Source organism: Pristiophorus japonicus, chromosome 3, assembly GCF_044704955.1.
Source record: "Pristiophorus japonicus isolate sPriJap1 chromosome 3, sPriJap1.hap1, whole genome shotgun sequence".
Classification (NCBI taxonomy): Eukaryota; Metazoa; Chordata; class Chondrichthyes; family Pristiophoridae; genus Pristiophorus; species Pristiophorus japonicus.
The window spans coordinates 121,381,415-121,402,525 of NC_091979.1; the positions used below are offsets into that span (position 1 = coordinate 121,381,415).

The 21,111-nt window shown below is 46.0% G+C and overlaps 1 protein-coding gene across 1 annotated transcript in view; it reads left to right on the forward strand.

Annotated features, from left to right (window-relative positions):
* agps (alkylglycerone phosphate synthase) overlaps positions 1-21,111 on the forward strand; it is a 236,199-nt gene that overhangs the window by 75,430 nt on the left and 139,658 nt on the right. The window lies entirely within an intron of this gene.

Sequence of the window (21,111 nt, forward strand, 5' to 3'; positions counted from 1 at the left end):
CAACCTGCGCTTCCACATTCAACGATTTGTGCACACATACCCCCAGGTTTCTCTGTCTGTGCACCCCATTTAGGATTGTACCATTTAGTTTATATGTCCTCTCCTCATTCTTATTACCAAAATGCATTACTTCACACTTTTCTGCATTAAATTTCATCTGCCACGTGTCCAACCATTTCACTAGCCTGTTTGTCTTCCTGAAGTCTATCACTCTCCTCACTGTTCACTATACTTCCAAGTTTTGTATCATCTGCAAATATTGAAATTGTGCGCTGTACACCTATGTCCAAGTCATTGATATACATCAACAAAAACAGTGGTCCTAGAACTGACCCCTGGGGAACACCACTGTATGCCTTCCTCCAGTCCACAAAACAACCGTTCACCCGCTACTCTCTCTTTCCTGTCACTTAGCCAAATTCGTATTCACACTGGCACTGTCTCATTATTCCATGGGCTTCAACTTTGCTAGCAAGCCTATTATGTGGCACTTTGTTGAATGCCTTGCATTACACTTATCAACCCTCTCTGTTTGTTATCTCATCAAAAAACTCAATCAAGTTGGTTAAACATGATTTGCCTTTAATAAATCCACACCTGTCTGAGCGACAATTTTTTTCCCTGATCACTTTCTAAAAGTTTCCCCACGACCGAGGCTAAACTGACTGGCCTGTAGTTGCTGGGTTTATCGTTACACCCTTTTTTGAACAATGGTGTAACATTTGCAATTCTCCAGTCCTCTGGCACCACCCCCGTATCTATGGAGGATTGGAATATTATGGCCAGTACTAACGCGATTTTCACCCTTATCTCCCTGAGCATTCCAGGATGCATCCCATCCGCTCCTGGTGATTTATCTACTTTAAGTACTGCCAGCCTTTCTAATATCTCCCATCAATTTTTATCCTATAGAGTGTCTCTACTACCTCCTCCTTCACTGTCTAGAAGAACATAACATAAGAACATAACATAAGAAATAGGAGCAGGAGTAAGCCATACGGCCTCTCGAGTCTACTCCGCCATTTAATATGATCATGGCTGATCCAATCATGGACTCAGATCCACTTCCCTGCCTGCTCCCTATATAACCCCTTATTCCCTTATCAGTTAAGAAACTGTCTATCTCTGTCTTAAATTTATTCAATGTCCCAGCTTCCACAGCTCTCTGAGGCAGCGAATTCCACAGATTTACAACCCGCAGAGAAGAAATTCCTCTTCATCTCAGTTTTAAATGGGCGGCCCCTTATTCTAAGATTATGCCCTCTAGTTCTAGACTCCCCTATCAGTGGAAACATCCTCTCTGCATCCACCTTGTCAAGCCCCCTCATAATCCTATAAATTGCGATACGATCACCTCTCATTCTTCTGAATTCCAATGAGTAGAGGCCCAACCTGCTCAACCTTTCCTCATAAGTCAACCCCCTCATCTCCGGAATCAACCTAGTGAACCTTCTCTGAACTGCCTCCAAAGCAAGTATATCCTTTCTTAAATATGGATACCAAAACTGTACACAGTATTCCAGGTGTGCCCTCACCAATACCCTGTAACTTTAGCAAAACTTCCTTGCTTTTATACTCCATTCCCTTTGCAATAAAGGCCAAGATTCCATTGGTCTTCCTGATCACTTGCTGTACCTGCATACTAACCTTTTGTGTTTCATGCGCAAGTACCCCCAGGTCCCGCTGTACTGCAGCACTTTGCAATTTTTCTCTCTTTGAATAATAACTTGCTCTTAGATTTTTTTTCTGCCAAAGTGCATAACCTCACACTTTCCAACATTATACTCCATCTGTCAAATTTTTGCCCACTCATTTAGCTGTCTGTCCTTTTGCAGATGTTTTGTGTCCTCCTCACACACTGCTTTTCCTCCCATCTTTGTATTGTCAGCAAACTTGGCTATGTTGCACTCGGTCCCTTCTTCCAAGTCATTAATATAGATTGGAAATAGTTGGGGTCCCAGCACTGATCCTTGCAGCACCCCACTAGTTACTGATTGTCAACCCGAGAATGAACCATTTATCCCGACTCTGTTTTCTGATAGTTAGCCAATCCTCTATCCGTGCTAATATATTCCCCCCCAACCCCGTGAACTTTTATCTTGTGCAGTAACCTTTTGGGCCCAAGTTTCCGCCCCTTGTGCGCCGACTTTCTGGAATAAAGAGAGCGCTGAAAACGTACCTGATAATTCTCCGAGCTCCTCGGAACGTCTTCGGGCTCGGCATGGTGCAGAACAAGGTGTGGGGCGGAGCCAGGTCCCGGCGCTGAAAACAGTGCCGGGACCTCTGCACATGCGCGCTAGAGTGTGCACGCATGTGCAGTAGCTCCTTGCAGCCCGATGCTCTGCAGTTCAGCCTCCTGTTCAGCCTCCCCCGCGTTCAGCCTCCTACAGTCGGGTTTTTGGGTTCAGCCTGTATTAAATATGGTTGTGAGTAGTTTACTTCTCTGGCAATGTGTTTTGTGTATATGATGCTGTTTCGCATTGTTGTGTTCTTAATAAGACTGGTTGTCTGGGCAGAAACTAATGATTTTATAACTTTGAATCTTGATACTTGAAAAGTTTGGGCAAATGTATTATTTAATGGATTTTGGTCTAGCCAATTGTCAAAGTGAACATGTATTATTTGTATCCAGAACCAAAATATTTGGCACAGTTTATCCATTTATTATTTCATGTACACTGTAATGGTCAACTGTCAATCTCAAGAAAACTTATGTAGAATTATTGGAATACAGGCAAGAATTTTGAATGAAAGTCTAGCTGTAACAAATCTACAGGGCCTCCTGTTCAGCCCCCCCCCCCCCCCCTGCCCCCATTCAGCTCATTCCCCCTCTCCCCCCACCCCTCACTGACCGAGAGAGAGAGACACTGACAGAAACACCTTCCCTTCACATAAATGTAGGACTTCTATTTTTTATTATTGATTGGTTGCTTATTACTTTGGTCTTGGTGCTTTAGGTGTAGGGTTCCTTCTATTTTTTATTAATTAATTGCTTATCACTTTTTGTGCTTCGTTTAGTGCTTGGTGCTTTAAATGTACTGCTTTGCTTAGTGCTTTAAATGTACTTATGCTTCTTTAATGTTGTATCAAGGCAAGAAGTTTTACGCCATTTTAAGTGATGTTTAATTCTTTAGTCCTTTGTGTTTAATGCTTCCCACCCCGTGTCTCTGGCTGTACCTGCACTGAATCTAACTCTATGTAAGGTTTTTCAGAACATACAAAAGTGGACACTTACTTCATTCTAAGTTTGTTTGGAGTAAGTTTTCGCTGCCTAAACTTGCAAAACAGGCCTAAGTGGCAGGACGCACCCCCTTTTGGAAAAAAAAACGGAACTAAAACGAAACTAAACTAACTCACTAGAACTGGAGCAAACTAAATGCTGAGAATTGCGATTTCTAAGATACTCCAAAAAATTGGAGCAACTTCACCCGAAACTTGGGCCCTTTATGTGTCACCTTGTCAAATGCCTTCTGGAAGTCCAAATACACCACATCCATTGATTCCCCTTTATCTAACCTGTTCGTTAGATCCTCAAAGAACTCCAGTAAATTTGTTAAACATGACTTCCCTTTCATAAATCCATGCTGACTCTGCCTGACTGACTTATGTTTTTCCAAATGTCCTGCTACTGCTTTAATTATGGACTCCAACATTTTCCCAACCACAGATGTTCGGCTAACTGGTCTATAGTTTCCTGCTTTTTGTCTGCCTCCTTTTTTAAATAGGGGTGTTACATTTGCAGTTTTCCAATCCGCTGGAACTTCTACAGAATCCAAGGAATGTTGGTAAATTACAACCAATGCATCCACTATCCCTGCTGCTACTTCTCTTGGAAGACCCTAGGATGCAAGCCATCAGGTCCAGAGGATGTATCTGCCTTTAGTCCCATTTATCTAACTGAGTACCACCTCCTTAGTGATTGTGTTAAGTTCCTCCCCCCCTATAGCCCCTTGACTATCCACTGTTTGGATATTATTAGTGTCCTCTAACGTAAAGACTGATACAAAATATTTGTTCAGAGTTTCTGCCATCTCAATGTTCCCATTACTAATTCCCCAGTTTTGTCCTCTAAGGGACTAACATTTACTTTAGCCACTCTTTTCCTTTTTATATACCTATAGAAATCCTATAGAAACTCTTTCTATCTGTTTTTATATTTCATGCTAGTTTACTTTCATAGTCGATCTTCCCTTTCTTAATCATTTTTTTGTCATTCTTTGCTGGCTTTTAAAAGCTTCCCAATTTTCTGTCCTCTCTCGAGTTTTGGCCACTTTGTATGCCCTTGTTTTTAATTGGATACCGTCCTTTATTTCTTTAGTTAGCCACAGATGGCTACCTTTTCTTTTACACCCTTTCCTCCTCACTGGAATATATTTTTCTTGAGAGTTGTGAAATATCTCCTTAAATGTACTTCACTGTTCATCAACCGTCCTACACATTAATCTATTTTCCCAGTCCACTTTAGCCAACTCTGCCCTCATACCTTTGTAGTCTCCTTTATTTAAGCTTAGTATGCTGGCTTGAGATCCAACTTTCTCACCCTCCATCTGAATTTTAAATTCAACCATGCTATGATCACTCATTCCAAGGGGATCCTTTACTAGGAGATTGTTTATGAATCCTATCTCATTACACATGACCAGATCTAAGATAGCGTGCCCCCTGGTTGGTTACATTACATACTGCTCAAGGAACCCATCCCTTATGCACTCTATGAACTCTTCCTCAAGTCTACCCTGGCAGCATCCTCTTCCTTGGTGAAGACAGATGCACAGTAGCCATACTCTCGGCCTCCATGTATAATTCTCCTTTTTGGTCCCTAATTGCCCCCCATCCTTTCTCTTAATGGGCCCAAGTTTCGAGCCGCGCCTAGAACGGCGCAGTCCCGACCTGGACGCCCGTTTTTCGTGCCACAAAGTGCGCCTAAAAAAAAAACTCCGTATTCTCCACCTCCCTGCAGGTCCTCTGGCCCTCGGCGCAGCGCAGCTGGAGCTGTAGGGGGCGGAGCCAGGTCCCTGCGCCGAAAACAGTGCCGGGACCTCTGCACATGCGCGCTACAGTCGGCACGCATGTTCAGTAGCTCCAGGCGCTCGAAACTGTGTGGGAGGGGCCGAAGCACGCAGCCCCGAGCCCTGGCCCAATGGCCTCACTGGGGCTGCGTGAATAAGGCTCCTCCCACGGCCAGCTCCTGCTTCCTCCCGACCTGACTCTACTCCCACCTCCGGACCCGACCTGACACCCGTCGCCCCCTGCCCCCGGACCGGAGCGACACCCGCTCCTCTCTCTCTTTCCTCCCCCCCCCCCCCCCCCCCGGCGACCGGACCTGACTCCCGCTTCCCCCCACCCCAACACCCGCTCCTCCCCCCCCCCCCCCCCCCCGCCTCCGGACACAACCCGACGACACCTCCTCCCCACCAGCCTCCGGACTGGACCCGACACCTGACACCTGCTCCCCCGCCCACGGACCGGACCCGACACCTGCTGCTTTCACCCCCCCGGACCCAACCCGCAACGAACCAACCTCCCTCCCACCACCCCCCCCCCCCCCCCCCCCCCCGACCCGACCCAACGCCACCTACCTGTAAATCTGGTTCAGCCTCCCTCCTCCTTCTCCTTCTTCTCCTTCTCCTTCTCCTTCCTCCCCTTTCTCCCCCCCCCCCCCCCCCCAATCTCTTTTCCCCCCCCCCCCACCAATCTCCTTTTTCCCTCCCCCACCAATCTCCTGCTTCCCCCCCAGCCCCGGACCGGACCCAACATCCGTCCCCTTCCCCCGTCCCAGACACAGACAGATAGAGACACACTGAGGGGGGCATCCCAGCATGCTGTTGGAGGGCTCCCGGTGCTGCAGTCGGTAAGTAGAAAATGTTTTATTTATTGATTTAAAAAAAAAAAAAATTATTTCTTAATTTTTTTTGATTGATTTATTGATGTATTTATCATTTATTATTGATGGCTCTTTATTTGTAAAACTGAAGTGTTTAATGTTTGTAAACTTCCCTTCTTTCCCCCCCCCCCCCCCCCCCCCACCACCATTCCCTACGCCTGATTTGTAACTTACGCCTGATTTTCTAAAGTGTAGACAAGGTTTTTTCGAGCGTACAAAAATCTTCACTTACTCCATTCTAAGTTAGTTTGGAGTAAGTTTTCACTCACGAAACTTTGAAATCAGGTGTAAGTGGCCGGACATGCCCCCTTTTGGAAAAAAAAATTCTGTTCCAAAGTGAAACTGTTCTAACTGACTAGAACTGGAGCAAACTAAATGACGAGAATTCCGATTTCTAAGATACTCCGTTCTACACCAGTTGCTCCTAAAAAAAAAAATCAGGAGCAAATCGTGTGGAAACTTGGGGCCATTATCTTTTACTATTAATATGCCGATAGAAGACGTTTGAATTACCTTTTAAGTTCTCATACCCTCTATTCTCATACCCTCTCTTTGCCCCTCTTATTTTCATTTTCACTTCTCTGTCCTTTCTAAATATAGCCTCCTAATATAGATGTATTAGCAACCTGACATTTGTCATATGCAATCTTTTTCTGCTTCATATTCTCTATCTATTTCATCATCCAGGGAGTTCTGCCTTTCCCACGAGTAGGACTGTACCTCAACTGTACCGGAACTATTTCCTCTTTAAAGGCAGCCCATTGTTCCATTACAGTTTTGCCTGCCCATCTTTGATTCCAGTTTACTCGGGCAAGATCCGTTCTCATCCAACTGAAATCGGCCTTCCCACAGTTAAACATTTTTACTCTAGATTGCTCCCTGTCCTTTTCCATAGTTAATCTAAACCTTATGATACTATGATCAATGTCCCCTAAATTTTCACCACCTGATACTTGCTCCACTTGACCTACCTAGAACCAGATCCAGCAATGCCTCCTCCCTCGTTGGGCTGGAAACATACTGATCAAGAAAATTCTCCTGTACACTTCAGAAATTCTTCCTCTTCTCTACTCTTAACACTATTACAATCCCAACCTACATTAGGATAGTTGAAGTCCTCCATTCTTGCTACTCTATCTCTTGTACCTTTCTTCTAATTTCTCTGCAAATTTGCTCCTTCATATCTTTCTCACTATTTGGTGGTCTATAGAATACACCTAATCATGTAATGGCACCTCTATTATCTCTATTATTTCTTGACTCTAGCCATATAGATTCTGTCCTTGACTCCCTCGAGGCCATCCTCCTGCTCCAGCACTAACATTCTCTTTAACTAATACTGTCACACCACCCTCCTATCTATCTTTCCTTCCCTGCCTTTCATGAACACCTTATAACCAGGAATATTTGATACCCAGTCCTACACCTTTTTGAGCCAGGTCTCAGTTATCGCCACAATATCATCTTCCCATGTGACTGTGCTGTCTGCTCACTTACCTTGTTTGCTACGCTTCGTGCATTCACATATCTAAACTGTAAACTCATCTTCGACTATCCTGTATTCTCTTAGTTTGACCCCACCTAATAACTTACTATTTCTTACTTCACTGCCCTCTGCCTCTCCCAATCCTTTGAGCACTTTATTTCCCCTTTCTAATGTTACATCCTGGTGCCCATCTCCCTGCCAAATTAGTTTAAACCCTCCCCAACAGCACTAGCAAACCTCCCCGCGAGGATATTGGTTCCGGCCCTGTTGAGATGCAACCCGTCTGGCCTGTGCAGATCCCACCAGTTGCCATGTATTGTTGAAAAGCTTAATGAATTGATTCTTTTTTAAACACAAAATTATATAGCATGTATAAAATTTGGGGTAGAATCGGTTTTTGAAATATCTAACTTTTAGACATAGTTTTGCAGTAAATTAATTGCAGTACTATAGGTCAATAAAAGACAGAAGAATTACATTTAAAACAATTTTATACACCTGGTGTTGCTTGAAATATGGGATTTATGCTGGTTGTTCTCCACTTGTCTATGTAAACACTTTCCATTCACATTATCTGGAGAGTTTATATAATTGTGTATTTCAGCAAAATCACATGGACAATTATGTCTTGTGTTTATGTTCACGTTGCAACATATTACAGAAGTACAAATCATATTTTTTTAAAAGCTGCTTATGAGCATTTGGGTTCTAAATAAAGCCATTATGATCCTACTGTGCATGCTTTCTATTCCCATGTCAAATAGGTTAATATCCTCTTTGGTATTCTTTACTTGGCTGATTCTTTGGGCTTTTCTAATGTGAAAAATGTATTGTAGTTGAGCTGTGTAATTTGACTTGAAGGAAATTACAGGATGCACATCATGACTTGGGTTTAGAAAAATCAAATGGCACTGGGTCTATTACAAGTCAGTGTTGTGTGGTCATGGATCACACTATTCATATGGGAAACTGAAAGAAAAAGATAAAGTGCAAAGTTGTGTGGGCAGAAGAAAACAGGTAGAAAAACAACACTGAGAATGAGCAGGGAACTGACTGGGGAAGAAATGGAGGAATTCGAGAGAGGGACAAGCTACAGAAAGATGGATCAAGAGAGCAAATATTCAGGCAGATAACAGCGCACATCAAGGCTATATGCCAATGTTCATAGTCGTGCCAGCAGTGGCTCCTTGAACCCATAAACTTATGCCATAGTCTTGATTTGTTAAAAACACTGTTCTTAGAAGACAGTTGGAGATTCAAAGGTACCTTTTATATTGCTTGACCGAGATGGAGCATGGCAGCGAGGAAGATTGAGAACAGGGTTAGGGTGATGACGCAGCCCTGTTTGACCCTGGTCTGGACGTGGATTGGGTTTATAATGGATCCATTGGTAAGGAACGTAGGTCCCCTGCAATCAATACGGAGAACAAAGAAATGGCAGACCAATTGAACAAGTACTTTGGTTCGGTATTCACTAAGGAGGACACAAACAACCTTCCGGATATAAAAGGGGTCAGAGGGTCTAGTAAGAAGGAGGAACTGAGGGGAATCCTTATTAGTCGGGAAATTGTGTTGGGGAAATTGATGGGATTGAAGGCCGATAAATCCCCAGGGCCTGATGGACTGCATCCCAGAGTACTTAAGGAGGTGGCCTTGGAAATAGTGGATGCATTGACAGTCATTTTCCAACATTCCATAGACTCTGGATCAGTTCCTATGGAGTGGAGGGTAGCCAATGTAACCCCACTTTTTAAAAAAAAAAGGAGGGAGAGAGAAAACAGGGAATTATAGACTGGTCAGCCTGATCTCAGTAGTGGGTAAAATGATGGAATCAATTAAGGAGGATGTCATAGCAGCGCATTTGGAAACAGGTGACATGATAGGTCCAAGTCGGCATGGATTTGTGAAAGGGAAATCATGCTTGACAAATCTTCTGGAATTTTTTGAGGATGTTTCCAGTAGAGTGGACAAGGGAGAACCAGTTGATGTGGTGTATTTGGACTTTCAGAAGGCTTTCGACAAGGTCCCACACAAGAGATTAATGTGCAAAGTTAAAGCACATGGGATTGGGGGTAGTGTGCTGACATGGATTGAGAACTGGTTGTCAGACAGGAAGCAAAGAGTAGGAGTAAATGGGGACTTTTCAGAATGGCAGGCAGTGACTAGTGGGGTACCGCAAGGTTCTGTGCTGGGGCCCCAGCTGTTTACATTGTACATTAATGATTTAGACGAGGGGATTACATGTAGTATCTCCAAATATGCGGATGACACTAAGTTGGGTGGCAGTGTGAGCAGCGAGGAGGATGCTATGAGGCTGCAGAGTGACTTGGATAGGTTAGGTGAGTGGGCAAATGCATGGCAGATGAAGTATAATGTGGATAAATGTGAGGTTATCCACTTTGGTGGTAAAAACAGAGAGACAGACTATTATCTGAATGGTGACAGATTAGGAAAAGGGGAGGTGCAACAAGACCTGGGTGTCATGGTACGTCAGTCATTGAAGGTTGGCATGCAGGTACAGCAGGCGGTTAAGAAAGCAAATGGCATGTTGGCCTTCATAGCGAGGGGATTTGAGTACAGGGACAGGGAGGTGTTGCTACAGTTGTACAGGGCCTTGGTGAGGCCACACTTGGAATATTGTGTACAGTTTTGGTCTCCTAACTTGAGGAAGGACATTCTTGTTATTGAGGGAGTGCAGCGAAGGTTCACCAGACTGATTCCTGGGATGGTGGGACTGACCTATCAAGAAAGACTGGATCAACTGGGCTTGTATTCACTGGAGATCAGAAGAATGAGAGGGGATCTCATAGAAACGTTTAAAATTCTGATGGGTTTAGACAGGTTAGATGCAGGAAGAATGTTCCCAATGTTGAGGAAGTCCAGAACCAGGGGTCATAGGCTAAGGATAAGGGGTAAGCCATTTAGGACCGAGATGAGGAGAAACTTCTTCACCGAGAGAGTGGTGAACCTGTGGAATTCTCTACCACAGAAAGTTGTTGAAGCCAATTCACTAAATATATTCAAAAAGAAGTTAGATGTAGTCCTTACTACTAGGGGGATCAAGGGGTGTGGTGAGAAAGCAGGAATGGGGTACTGAAGTTGCATGTTCAGCCATGAAGTCATTGGCGGTGCAGGCTCGAAGGGCCGAATGGCCTACTGCACCTATTTTCTATGTTTTTTTTTCTATGAACCAAACTACAGAACCAGTGGGAACCTGTTCAACCTTCGTTGTCTTCAGGCCAGGTCCAAGACCACCCCAACCTCTGTCGTTGAGTTACAGTATGTGGACAACGCCTGCGTCTGCTCACAGAGGCTAAACTCCAGGACAAAGTTGACATATTTACTGAGGCATACGAAAGCATGGGCCTTACGCTAAACATCCCATGAGACAAAGGTCCCCCACCAGCCTGTCCTCGTCGCACAGCACTGCCCCCAGTCATCAAGATCCACAGCGTGGCCCTGGATAACGTAGACCCTTTCCCATACCTCGGGAGCCTCTTATCAACAAGAGCAGACATTGACAACGAGATTCAACACCGCCTCCAGTGTGCCAGTGCAGCCTTCGGCCGCCTGAGGAAAAGAGTGTTTGAAGACCAGGCCCTCAAATCTGTCACCAAGCTTATTATCTACAGGGCTGTAGTAACACCCGCCCTCCTGTATGGGTCAGAGACATGGACCATATACAGTAGACACCTTAAGTCGCTGGAGAAATACCACCAACGATGTCTCCGCAAGATCCTACAAATCCCCTGGGAGGACAGACGCACCAATATTCGTGTCCTCGACCAGGCCAACATATACAGCATCGAAGCACTGACCACACTTGATCAGCTCCGCTGGGCAGGCCACATTGTTCGCATGTCAGTCACGAGACTCCCAAAGCAAGCGCTCTACTCTGAACTCCATGGCAAACGAGCCAAAGGCAGGCAGAGGAAACGTTAGAAGGATGCCCTCAAAGCCGCCCTGATAAAGTGCGACATCCCCACCGACACCTGGGAGTCCCTGGCCAAAGACCACCTTAATTGGAGAACATGCATCCGGGAGGGCGCTGAACACCAAGTCTCATCGTCGAGAGCATGCAGAAATCAAGCGCAGGCAGCGGAAAGAGCGTGCTGCAAACCTGTCCCATCCGCCCCTTCCCTCAACGACTATCTGTCCCACCTGTGACAGGGTCTGTGGTTCTCGTGTTGGACTGTTCAGCCACCTAAGGACTCATATTTTAAGAGTGGAACAAGTCTTCCTCGATTCCGAGGGACTGCCTATGATGGTGATATATTGCACCATTGCTGCTGGCGTCCCAAAGCATGGAATTCATGCAAGCTAAATGCAAAACAACCAGTACTTGTTAAAACTAGCAGCCACTAGAGAGACTACTAAAACAGATCTTCCTGGCAGTCAGTCTTGGCGAGTCCCCCCATGGCTTTCCATTTTGTGTTAAATAGTTTTTTTCATTTGTATATTGATACTTGGGTTGGGGGCTAAACATTCGATTATAAACTTTCTCTGTTCAAGCTCCATGCTTCAAGAAACCAGTAGCGTTAATGCACGTCTTGCCCAACACTAAATTTGTTAAATTCATGGCATCACAATGCAGCAGGAAAAATTTTGCTGCTCATTATCTACCTGACTAAATCCTAATACATGTCCCTTTTCACATTTACCTGACCCTCATGCACATATAAGGCACATTTCCTCTCCCAATGGCTGGAACAAATTGCATGTTCGGATCCCTAATAATGGCTATTTACCAAGTTTTTATTTTTTTAACATTTGTCCTCGGGATGTAGGACATGGACAATATCCATGTTGGGCTGTCAAGTGGCTGGTAATATATGCCACTCAAGTGCTTGATAACAGCCATCTCCAACCATACCCAACTACCTTGCTTGACCTTCAACGGCTAGAGCAGCACCAAGGCCCTCACCATCAGCACTGTGGGGGGTCACCTATGACCAGAAGCTTAACTGGACCAGCCATATCGTACAAAAGCAGGGATGAGGCAGGATACATGATAACAAATGGCTCACTTCTTAATCTTTGAATGCCATGCACCACTGATATGGCTTAAGTCAGGAGTCTGAGTACCATTGACTAGGATGGTAGCATGCCTCTGCAAGGTACAGCATGCGCTGGTCTGGGAGGGCAACGGCTGTGAAGAAGGCGACTGGATTGGATATCACCACTTGGTCCGTGCAGCAGAGCTGGTCTCCAGTCATCTTGGTTAATCCTCAGCACTGGACCAAGACCTAGCTCTGTCAAGCCTGTGTGGTGGCTGGTGTGCAACGGCCACCACACGTTTAAAAAAAACCCACGCACAGGCATCTTCCACCCTTCAGTATGTAGTTTGGGACCTGAACTCATCCCTTTTTGGCATGGAAGCAAATCATCCTCTATACGAGCGACTGCCTAAGAAGGGAAGAATGGGTGCACTTGCGACACGTAGATCAACACCATCCAAGATCGAGCAATCTGCTCAGCCATTGAACTCAATATTCACCTCTAAGTGCACTGTGGCTGGAGTATAAGGCATCTATAGGATGCACGGTAGTAACTCCAAGTTTACTTCAACAAAACCTCCCATCCCCATGATCTCTACCAACAAGGACAAGACCAGGGATATCACGAGAAAAACCATCACCTACAAATTTCTCCAAGTCATATACAATCCTGATTTGGCAGATGCAGTATAATGTAGATAAATGTGAGGTTATTCACTTTGATGGCAAAAACAGGAAGGCAGAATATTATCAGAATGGTGACAGATTAGGAAAAGGTGAGGTGCAACGAGGCCTGGGTGTCATGGTACAGCAGTCATTGAAAGTTGGCACGCAGGTACAGCAGGCGGTGAAGAAGGCAAATGACATGTTGGCCTTCATAGCGAGAGGATTTGAGTATAGGAGCAGGGGAGGTCTTACTGCAGTTGTACAGGGCCCTGGTGAGGCCACACTTTAAATAGTGTGTACAGTTTTGGTCTCCTAATCCGAGGAAGGCCATTCTTGCGATTGAGGGAGTGCAGCAAAGGTTCACCAGACTGATTCCCGGGATGGCAAGACTGACATATGAAGAAAGACTGGATTGACTAGGCTTATATTCACTGGAATTTCGAAGAATGAGAGGGGATCTCATAGAAACATATAAAATTCTGACGGGATTGGACAGGTTAGATGCAGGAAGAATGTTTCCGATGTTGGGGAAGTCCAGAACCAGGGGTAAGCCATTTAGGACCGAGATGAGGAGAAACTTCTTCACTCAGTGATTTGAGAACCTGTGGAATTCTCTACCACAGAAAGTTATTGAGGCCAGTTCATTAGATATATTCAAAAAGGAGTTAGATGTGGCCCTTACAGCTAAAGGGATCAAGGTGTATAGAGAGAAAGTAGGAATGGGATACTGAAGTTGCATGATCAGCCATGATCATATTGAATGGTGGTGCAGGCTTGAAGGGTCGAATGGCCTACTCCTGCACCTATTTTCTATGTTTCTATATCATTCATTTCTACTGGATCAAAATCCTGCCATTCCTTACCTAACTCCACTGTGCGAGCACCATCAACACAAGGACTCCAGCATTACAGCAAGACAACACACCAGTACCTTCATGGATAACTTGGAACGAGCAATAAATGTGGCCTTTCCAGTGTAACCCTAACCCTAGGGGAAGCTATACAAGCATATGAGGGGTAAGGGAATAGAGCGTTATGCTGATAGATTTAGATGAGGAAAGATGGGAGGAGGCTCGAGTGGAGCATAAACGTCGGCATGGACTGGTTGGGCTGAATGGCCTGTTTCTGTACTGTAAATTTTAAGTAATCCTTATGTAAAGCTGCTGCTGATGCGCAACCCTCCCCCGCCCCCCCTCCACACAGTGCTTTTTGGATGCTCAGTTTTGGGCTTCAAGGCGTGTTGACTTAGCAGGATGATAGTGCTGCAACTGTACAGGGTATTGGTGAGGCCGTACCTGGAGTACTGCGTGCAGTTTTTGTCGCCTTACTTAAGGAAGGATATACTAGCTTTGGAGGGGGTACAGAGACGATTCACTCGGCTAATTCCGGAGATGAGGGGGTTACCTTATGATTATAGATTGAGTAGACTGGGTCTTTACTCGTTGGAGTTCAGAAGGATGAGGGGTGATCTTAGAGAAACATTTAAAATAATGAAAGGGATAGACAAGATAGAGGCAGAGAGGTTGTTTCCACTGGTCGGGGAGACTAGCACTAGGGGGCACAGCCTCAAAATATGGGGGAGCCAATTTAAAACCGAGTTGAGAAGGAATTTCTTCTCCCAGAGGGTTGTGAATCTGTGGAATTCTCTGCCCAAGGAAGCAGTTGAGGCTAGCTCATTGAATGTATTCAAATCACAGCTAGATTTTTAACCAATAAGGGAATTAAGGGTTATGGGGAGCAGGCGGGTAAGTGGAGCTGAGTCCACGGCCAGATCAGCCATGATCTTGTTGAATGGCGGAGCAGGCTCGAGGGGCTAGATGGCCTACTCCTGTTCCTAATTCTTATGTTCTTATGTACATGAGGGAGCATGTACTCACTGTGAAGGTGTTGCTTTCTTCCCAACGATTATGTGTTGGTCACTCCTACTCGTGCTATTAAGGACTCCAGCAGGTTATTCCCTTTTGTTGATTTCCTCACTACCTGATGCAGGCCCAGTCTAGGACCTTTGTCTTTCAGAACTTGTCCTGCTTGGTCAGTGGTGGTGCTACCAAGCCACTCTTGGCGGTGGATATGGAAGTCCCTCAAGTTTCCGCTGAGGGCCCAAGTTTCCGCTGCTGCTGAAAACAGCACACCTCCGTGATTTAAGTAACCTGTCTGGGGGGGGAAAAAAGTGCGCCAAAATCTTACCGGGGAATTCTCCGGTTGTCCTGGAGCGTGTTGTGTCGCAGCAGAGTCTTCCTGGGGCGGAGCAAGCCGATCGCAGCCAGCAGGGGGGCGGGGCTCGGGATCAGAATTCTTCTGAGTGCCGGCAACGTTGCACAGGCGCGTTGGAGCATGCGCGCCTGCGCAATGGCTCAGCAGGGCATTTTTCCCCCAGTCTGTGTTTGAATGGTGTGGGTACCTGGGAGGGTTGGAGGAACGTGGGAAGAGGGCACTGGGGAGGTAATCGGTGAGGGAGAAGCGCGGCAAGGGATGGGGGAGTGTGGTTGGGGGACACTCAATGATCGAAGGGCCGGAGGAGAGAGCAGGGGTGTCTCCGTCCAGCCCCCCCCTCTGCGCGCGCACCCACCCAAGCGCACCCCCCCCCCCTCACTGACAGACACCTTCCCTTCACCTAAAGGTAGGAATGCTATTTTTTATTGATTGGTTGCTTATTACTTTGGTCTTGATGCTTGAGGTGCAGGGTTCCTTCTGTTTTTTATTAATTAATTGCTTATTACTTTTTGTGCTTTGTTATAGCTTAGTGCTTTAAATGTACTTTGCTTCTTTAATGTTGTTGTGAACGTGTTTATGGAAAATCCTCTAACTTCCCTTCCCTTCCCCCCGTTGTGATGTTGATGTGTCCTTTGTGTTTAATGCTTCCCACCTCCCCCACTGCCCCATCTCTGGCAGTGTCTGCACTAAATTTAACTCGAGGTAAGGTTTTTGAGAACTTACAAAAGTGGACACTTACTCCATTCTAAGTTAGTTTGGAGTAAGTTTTCGCTGCCGAAACTTACAAAACAGGCCTAAGTGGCTGGACACACCGACTTTTTGAAAAATAAATACCTGAACTAAAATGAACCTAAACTAACTCACTAAAACTGGAGCAAACTAAGTGCTGAGAATTGCGATTTCTAAGATACTCCAAACTAAACTAGTTGCTCCAAGAAAATTGGAGCAACTCCACCCGAAACTTGGGCCCTCACGAGTCTCATTGTGCCTTGCTTCCTCCAAGTGGTGTTTAACAAGGAGGGATGCAGATGTGTCAGTTATGTGAGGCACATCGTAATTAGACGTATTCCTTGGCATTGTTTGACCTGGAATCATGGGATCCAGAGTCTGTGTTGAGGACTCTCCACAGACAAATCCAGCTATTTACAATATACATTAATGATTTAGACGAAGGAATTGAATGTAATATCTCCAAGTTTGCAGAAGACACTAAGCTGGGTGGCAGTGTGAGCTGTGAGGAGGATGCTAAGAGGCTGCAGGGTCACTTGGACAGGTTCGGTGAGTGGGCAAATGTATGGCAGATGCAGTATAATGTGGATAAATGTGAGGTTATCCACTTTGGTGGCAAAAACAGGAAGGCAGATTATTATCTGAATGGTGACAGATTAGGAAAAGGGGAGGTACAACAAGACCTGGGTGTCATGGTACATCAGTTATTGAAAGTTGGCATGCAGGTACAGCAGGCAGTAAAGAAAACAAATGGCATGTTGGCCTTCATAGTGAGAGGATTTGAGTATAGGAGCAGGGAGGTCTTGCTGCAATTGTACAGGGCCTTGGTGAGACCACACCGTGAGTATTGTGTGCAGTTTTGGTCTCCTAATCTGAGGATGGACATTCTTGCTATTAAGAGAATGAAGCGAAGGTTCACCAGACTGATTCCCGGGATGAAAGATTGGATCGACTCGGCTTATATTCACTGGAATTTAGAAGAATGAGCGGGAATCTCATTGAAGCATATAAAATTCTGATGGGATTGGACAGGTTAGATGCAGCAAGAATGTTCCCAATGTTGGGGAAGTCCAGAACCGGGGGTCACAGTCTAAGGATAAGGGGTAAGCCATGTAGGACCGAGATGAGAAGAAACTTTTTCACCGAGAATTGTGAACCTATGGAATTCTCTACCACAGAAAGTTGTTGAGTCCAGTTCGTTGGATATATTCAACAGGGAATTAGATGTGGCACTTATGGCTAAAGGGATCAGGGGGTATGATGAGAAGGCAGGAGTGGGGTACTGAAGTTGCATGAACAGCCATGATATTGAATGGTGATGCAGACTCGAAGGACCGAATGGCCTGCTCCTGCACCTATTTTCTATCTAACTGTATATCATTATGCTTCCATCTCTGGTAGGTGGGTTTAGGTGGTAGAACAGGACCAAACCCAGGGATGGTGATGGATGAATCTGTGATGTTGGCTGCAATTCAGCAAAGCAGTCCAGTTGATCAGCACCCCCACCACTGAACTCAATATCACCAGCACACTGGCTGCTATGTTTACTGTCTACAGGGCTCATTGCAACATTTCATCAAGCTTACTTCCTCCTCTACCACTGAGGAGGACAAAAGCAACAAAGATCATGTGAATGCTATCACCTGAGGCTGCCTCCAAATCTCACCATATTGACTTGGACATATTCTGCTGTTCCTTCACCATCATTGGGTCAAAATCCCAGAATTCCCTACTTAAACACCATTATCACAAGAACTCCCAACAGTTCAAGGTCTGCCACCACCACTTTGGACAATAAATGTAACCATGCTGGTGTACATCTAAGAATACATCATGAAATTGAGAGTGAAGAATGTTTGCTATGGGAGTAGAAGTTCTGACCATTAACTTTAGTTGGAAAAGTAGATGGGAGTATTCGGTGGTGGAATGGCACTTCATCCTTGTAGGAACTAGAGTTTTACTCCCTAGATTATTAGTTAATTGTAATTTCAGTTGTGTTTTCCATTACTGCTAATCACAGTGAACTAGCAAAAATCTGACTTTTTTTGTAGAATTTATTGGGAGATTTATTGAACCGTTCAGTAGTTTATCATTGTGTTATGCTAAGTTTTACTTGCTGTAACATTTTTGTCATTATTTCATATACTTCATAAATCTTTTGATTGCTCAAGAGAAAAAATAGCTGTTAAAACCTAATTTTGGATAATGTATACTTTATGTAAATGCATCAATCCAATTCAAATTTCCCATTGATCCACATCGTATGACAGTTATAATCCAAACATAATCTAGGAAAGAATGTTTGCGTATGTGTATTTTGAACTTCAGCTGAATGAGATAATCTTGGTTTTCTTTTAAGCTATACCTCGGTTAATAAATTAGCCCTTAAATACATTTCTCATCTCTAAATTGTAATTGTTTGATGTGCAAATAATGTGAAGTAAATTCTAAATTAGTGAACCTGCATTTTAAGTTTAAAAAGATCTGGCTCTCAACCGTATTTACTAGTTTCTAAACCTTTGCTCAACTTTATGACTGGATAACACTGCAATAAATAGTAAGTGTGGGCTATGGAGAGATTTATGGTCACACCTGGAGTCCTGGGCTCCAACAACAAGGTATAGAAACAGGAGCTTTGCTTTCCTGCTACTGAGTCTGAAAGGAAACTAAACATGGGCCAGTGAGCTACAAGATCTGTCTATTGAAAGGTAGCTTTGTTTAGAAGTGAGCAAGTAAAGAATAGCTCTGCCTGCTTGTATGCAGTTAGTTATTTTGGGAAATGCTAATAAAATTAGTCAACAGATTTCAGAAAAAATGTGTTTTTATGCCATCTGTTTTTATTAGTGAATGAGTTCAATCTGTTCACTTGGATCAGTAAATTGCTGCTGTTGGTTGCAGTTTTTTCCAGTGATTTTAGTTCTGTCACTTGCACTAATGAGCATAACAGCACAACCCATAAAGATGCCACTCGGCTCTTTCGAAAGTTGGTATCAGTTGAGTTTTCAGTGATAGAACCTAAAAATGGCAACGTTTATGCAAGCTTGTAGAGAATCCTGCATTTGAACAAAGTTTAAAATTGTATTTAAGTTTCAGCAGGTTCTGTAAACAGTAAAACATGGAAACACTTGCAGTATTAAGAAACTGGAGCATATTAATTGAGTTTGATTTGGCTGGGACACGGGGAGTACTCCCTCATATCTTCAAATAGTGCAATTAAATATTTTATATTCACTTGAGAGGACAGACGAGCCTTGGTTTAATGTCTCATCTGAAAAATTACCTCCAACAGTACAGCACTCAGTTAGAACTGCTCTGAAGTGTGCAGCCGAGATTAAAAGCCTCTGTCACTGGAGTGAGGCTTTGACCCATGATCCTCTGACTCTGAAGTAAGGGAGCAACCAAGGCTGACTCCCTAATATAAACCAGGAGGATTCCATGTTCAGTCTCTGGTCTGTGCAAAGTTAGCTGCTTTTACCCGGGGTAATGGTATTGGGGTAAAATCCGCCTACGTTTGCAATTTTGATCACTGGCAATATGTAAATGTGGAGACCAGATGTGGACAAGATTGAGTTTGACTATGTTGTCCTCTTGCATGACCAACCTGTCTAAGCTAACAAAAGAATGGCCACATGGGTTTGGTACTGGAAGGTGACTTCTAAGCAAAGCTCCTCAGAACTGTGCAATAATGAGGAAATATCTCTTGAGGAGGGAAGAAGAACAAATTGATGGAAAAAGAAGTAAAAATTCAGATTTGTTTAAATTGTTTAACATTTACGTTTTTTTATTCAAACTACATCTATCGTTTACTTTCCTATTATTAAAGGTACAATTAAAAATGCGGCCCTCTAAAATGTATTCTAAATCTGTACTCGTCTGTTTCTTATGTCTCTGCTGGATACTGAAGTAACCAGTCTGCTTCCTGCAGGCACTTTAGAATCTGTTTTTCATTAACTGTTCGAAGTTTTGGCCTGTATATATTGTTGACTTTTCTAGTTTCCTAATGTAGTTATAGTTGGCTTAGTCGTTTAGCAGGATGTTCCGTACCCATGAATCATGTTGGGGTGGGTAAAATCTAATTCCGGTTTTAGTGAAACGGTTGCTGTGCTTTTTTGTCTTTATTTGTCTCCACTTCCTCAACTTATTTGATATGAAGACTTGAATGCTAACATTTTGTAGCATATGCACTGATGTAGACGCTGTCATTGATTCCTCTCACACTCTCTCTCTCTCTCTCTCTCGTTTTCTCTCTCTCACTCGCTCTCGCGAGACCACTCGCGCTCGCACGCCCCCCCCCCTCCCCGAGCGCGCGCCCCCAACTCTCTCGCGCGCGCCCCACATCTCTCTCGCGCGCGCCCCCCCTCTCTCGCGCGCGCCCCCCTCTCTCGGCGCTCGCGCGCGCCCCCCTCTCGCGCGCGCCCCCCCTCTCTCGCGCGCGCCCCCCCTCTCTCTCGCGCGCCCCTCTCTCGCGCGCGCCGGCCCCCCTCTCTCGCGCGCGCCCCCCTCCTCTCGCGCGCCGCCCCCCTCTCTCGCGCGCCCCTCTCTCGCGCGCGCCCCCCTCTCTCGCGCGCGCCCCCCCTCTCTCGCGCGCGCCCCCCCTCTCTCGCGCGCGCCCCCCTCTCTCGCGCGCGCCCCCCCTCTCTCGCGCGCGCCCCCCCTCTCTCGCGCGCGCCCCCCCTCTCTCGCCGCGCCCCCCTCTCTCGCGCGCGCCCCCTCTCTCGCGCGCGCCCCCCTCTCTCGCGCGCGCCCCCCCTCTCTCGCGCGCGCCCCCCCTCTCTCGCGCGCGCCCCCCCTCTCTCGCGCGCGCCCCCCTCTCTCGCGCGCGCCCCCCCTCTCTCGCGCGCCCCCCCTCTCTCGCGCGCCCCCCCTCTCTCTCGCGCGCCCCCCCTCTCTCTCGCGCGCCCCCCCTCTCTCTCGCGCGCCCCCCCTCTCTCGCGCGCGCCCCCCCTCTCTCGCGCGCGCCCCCCTCTCTCGCGCGCGCCCCCCTCTCTCGCGCGCGCCCCCCCTCTCTCGCGCGCGCCCCCCCTCTCTCGCGCGCGCCCCCCCTCTCTCGCGCGCGCCCCCCCTCTCTCGCGCGCGCGCCCCCCTCTCTCGCGCGCGCCCCCCCTCTCTCGCGCGCGCCCCCCCCTCTCTCGCGC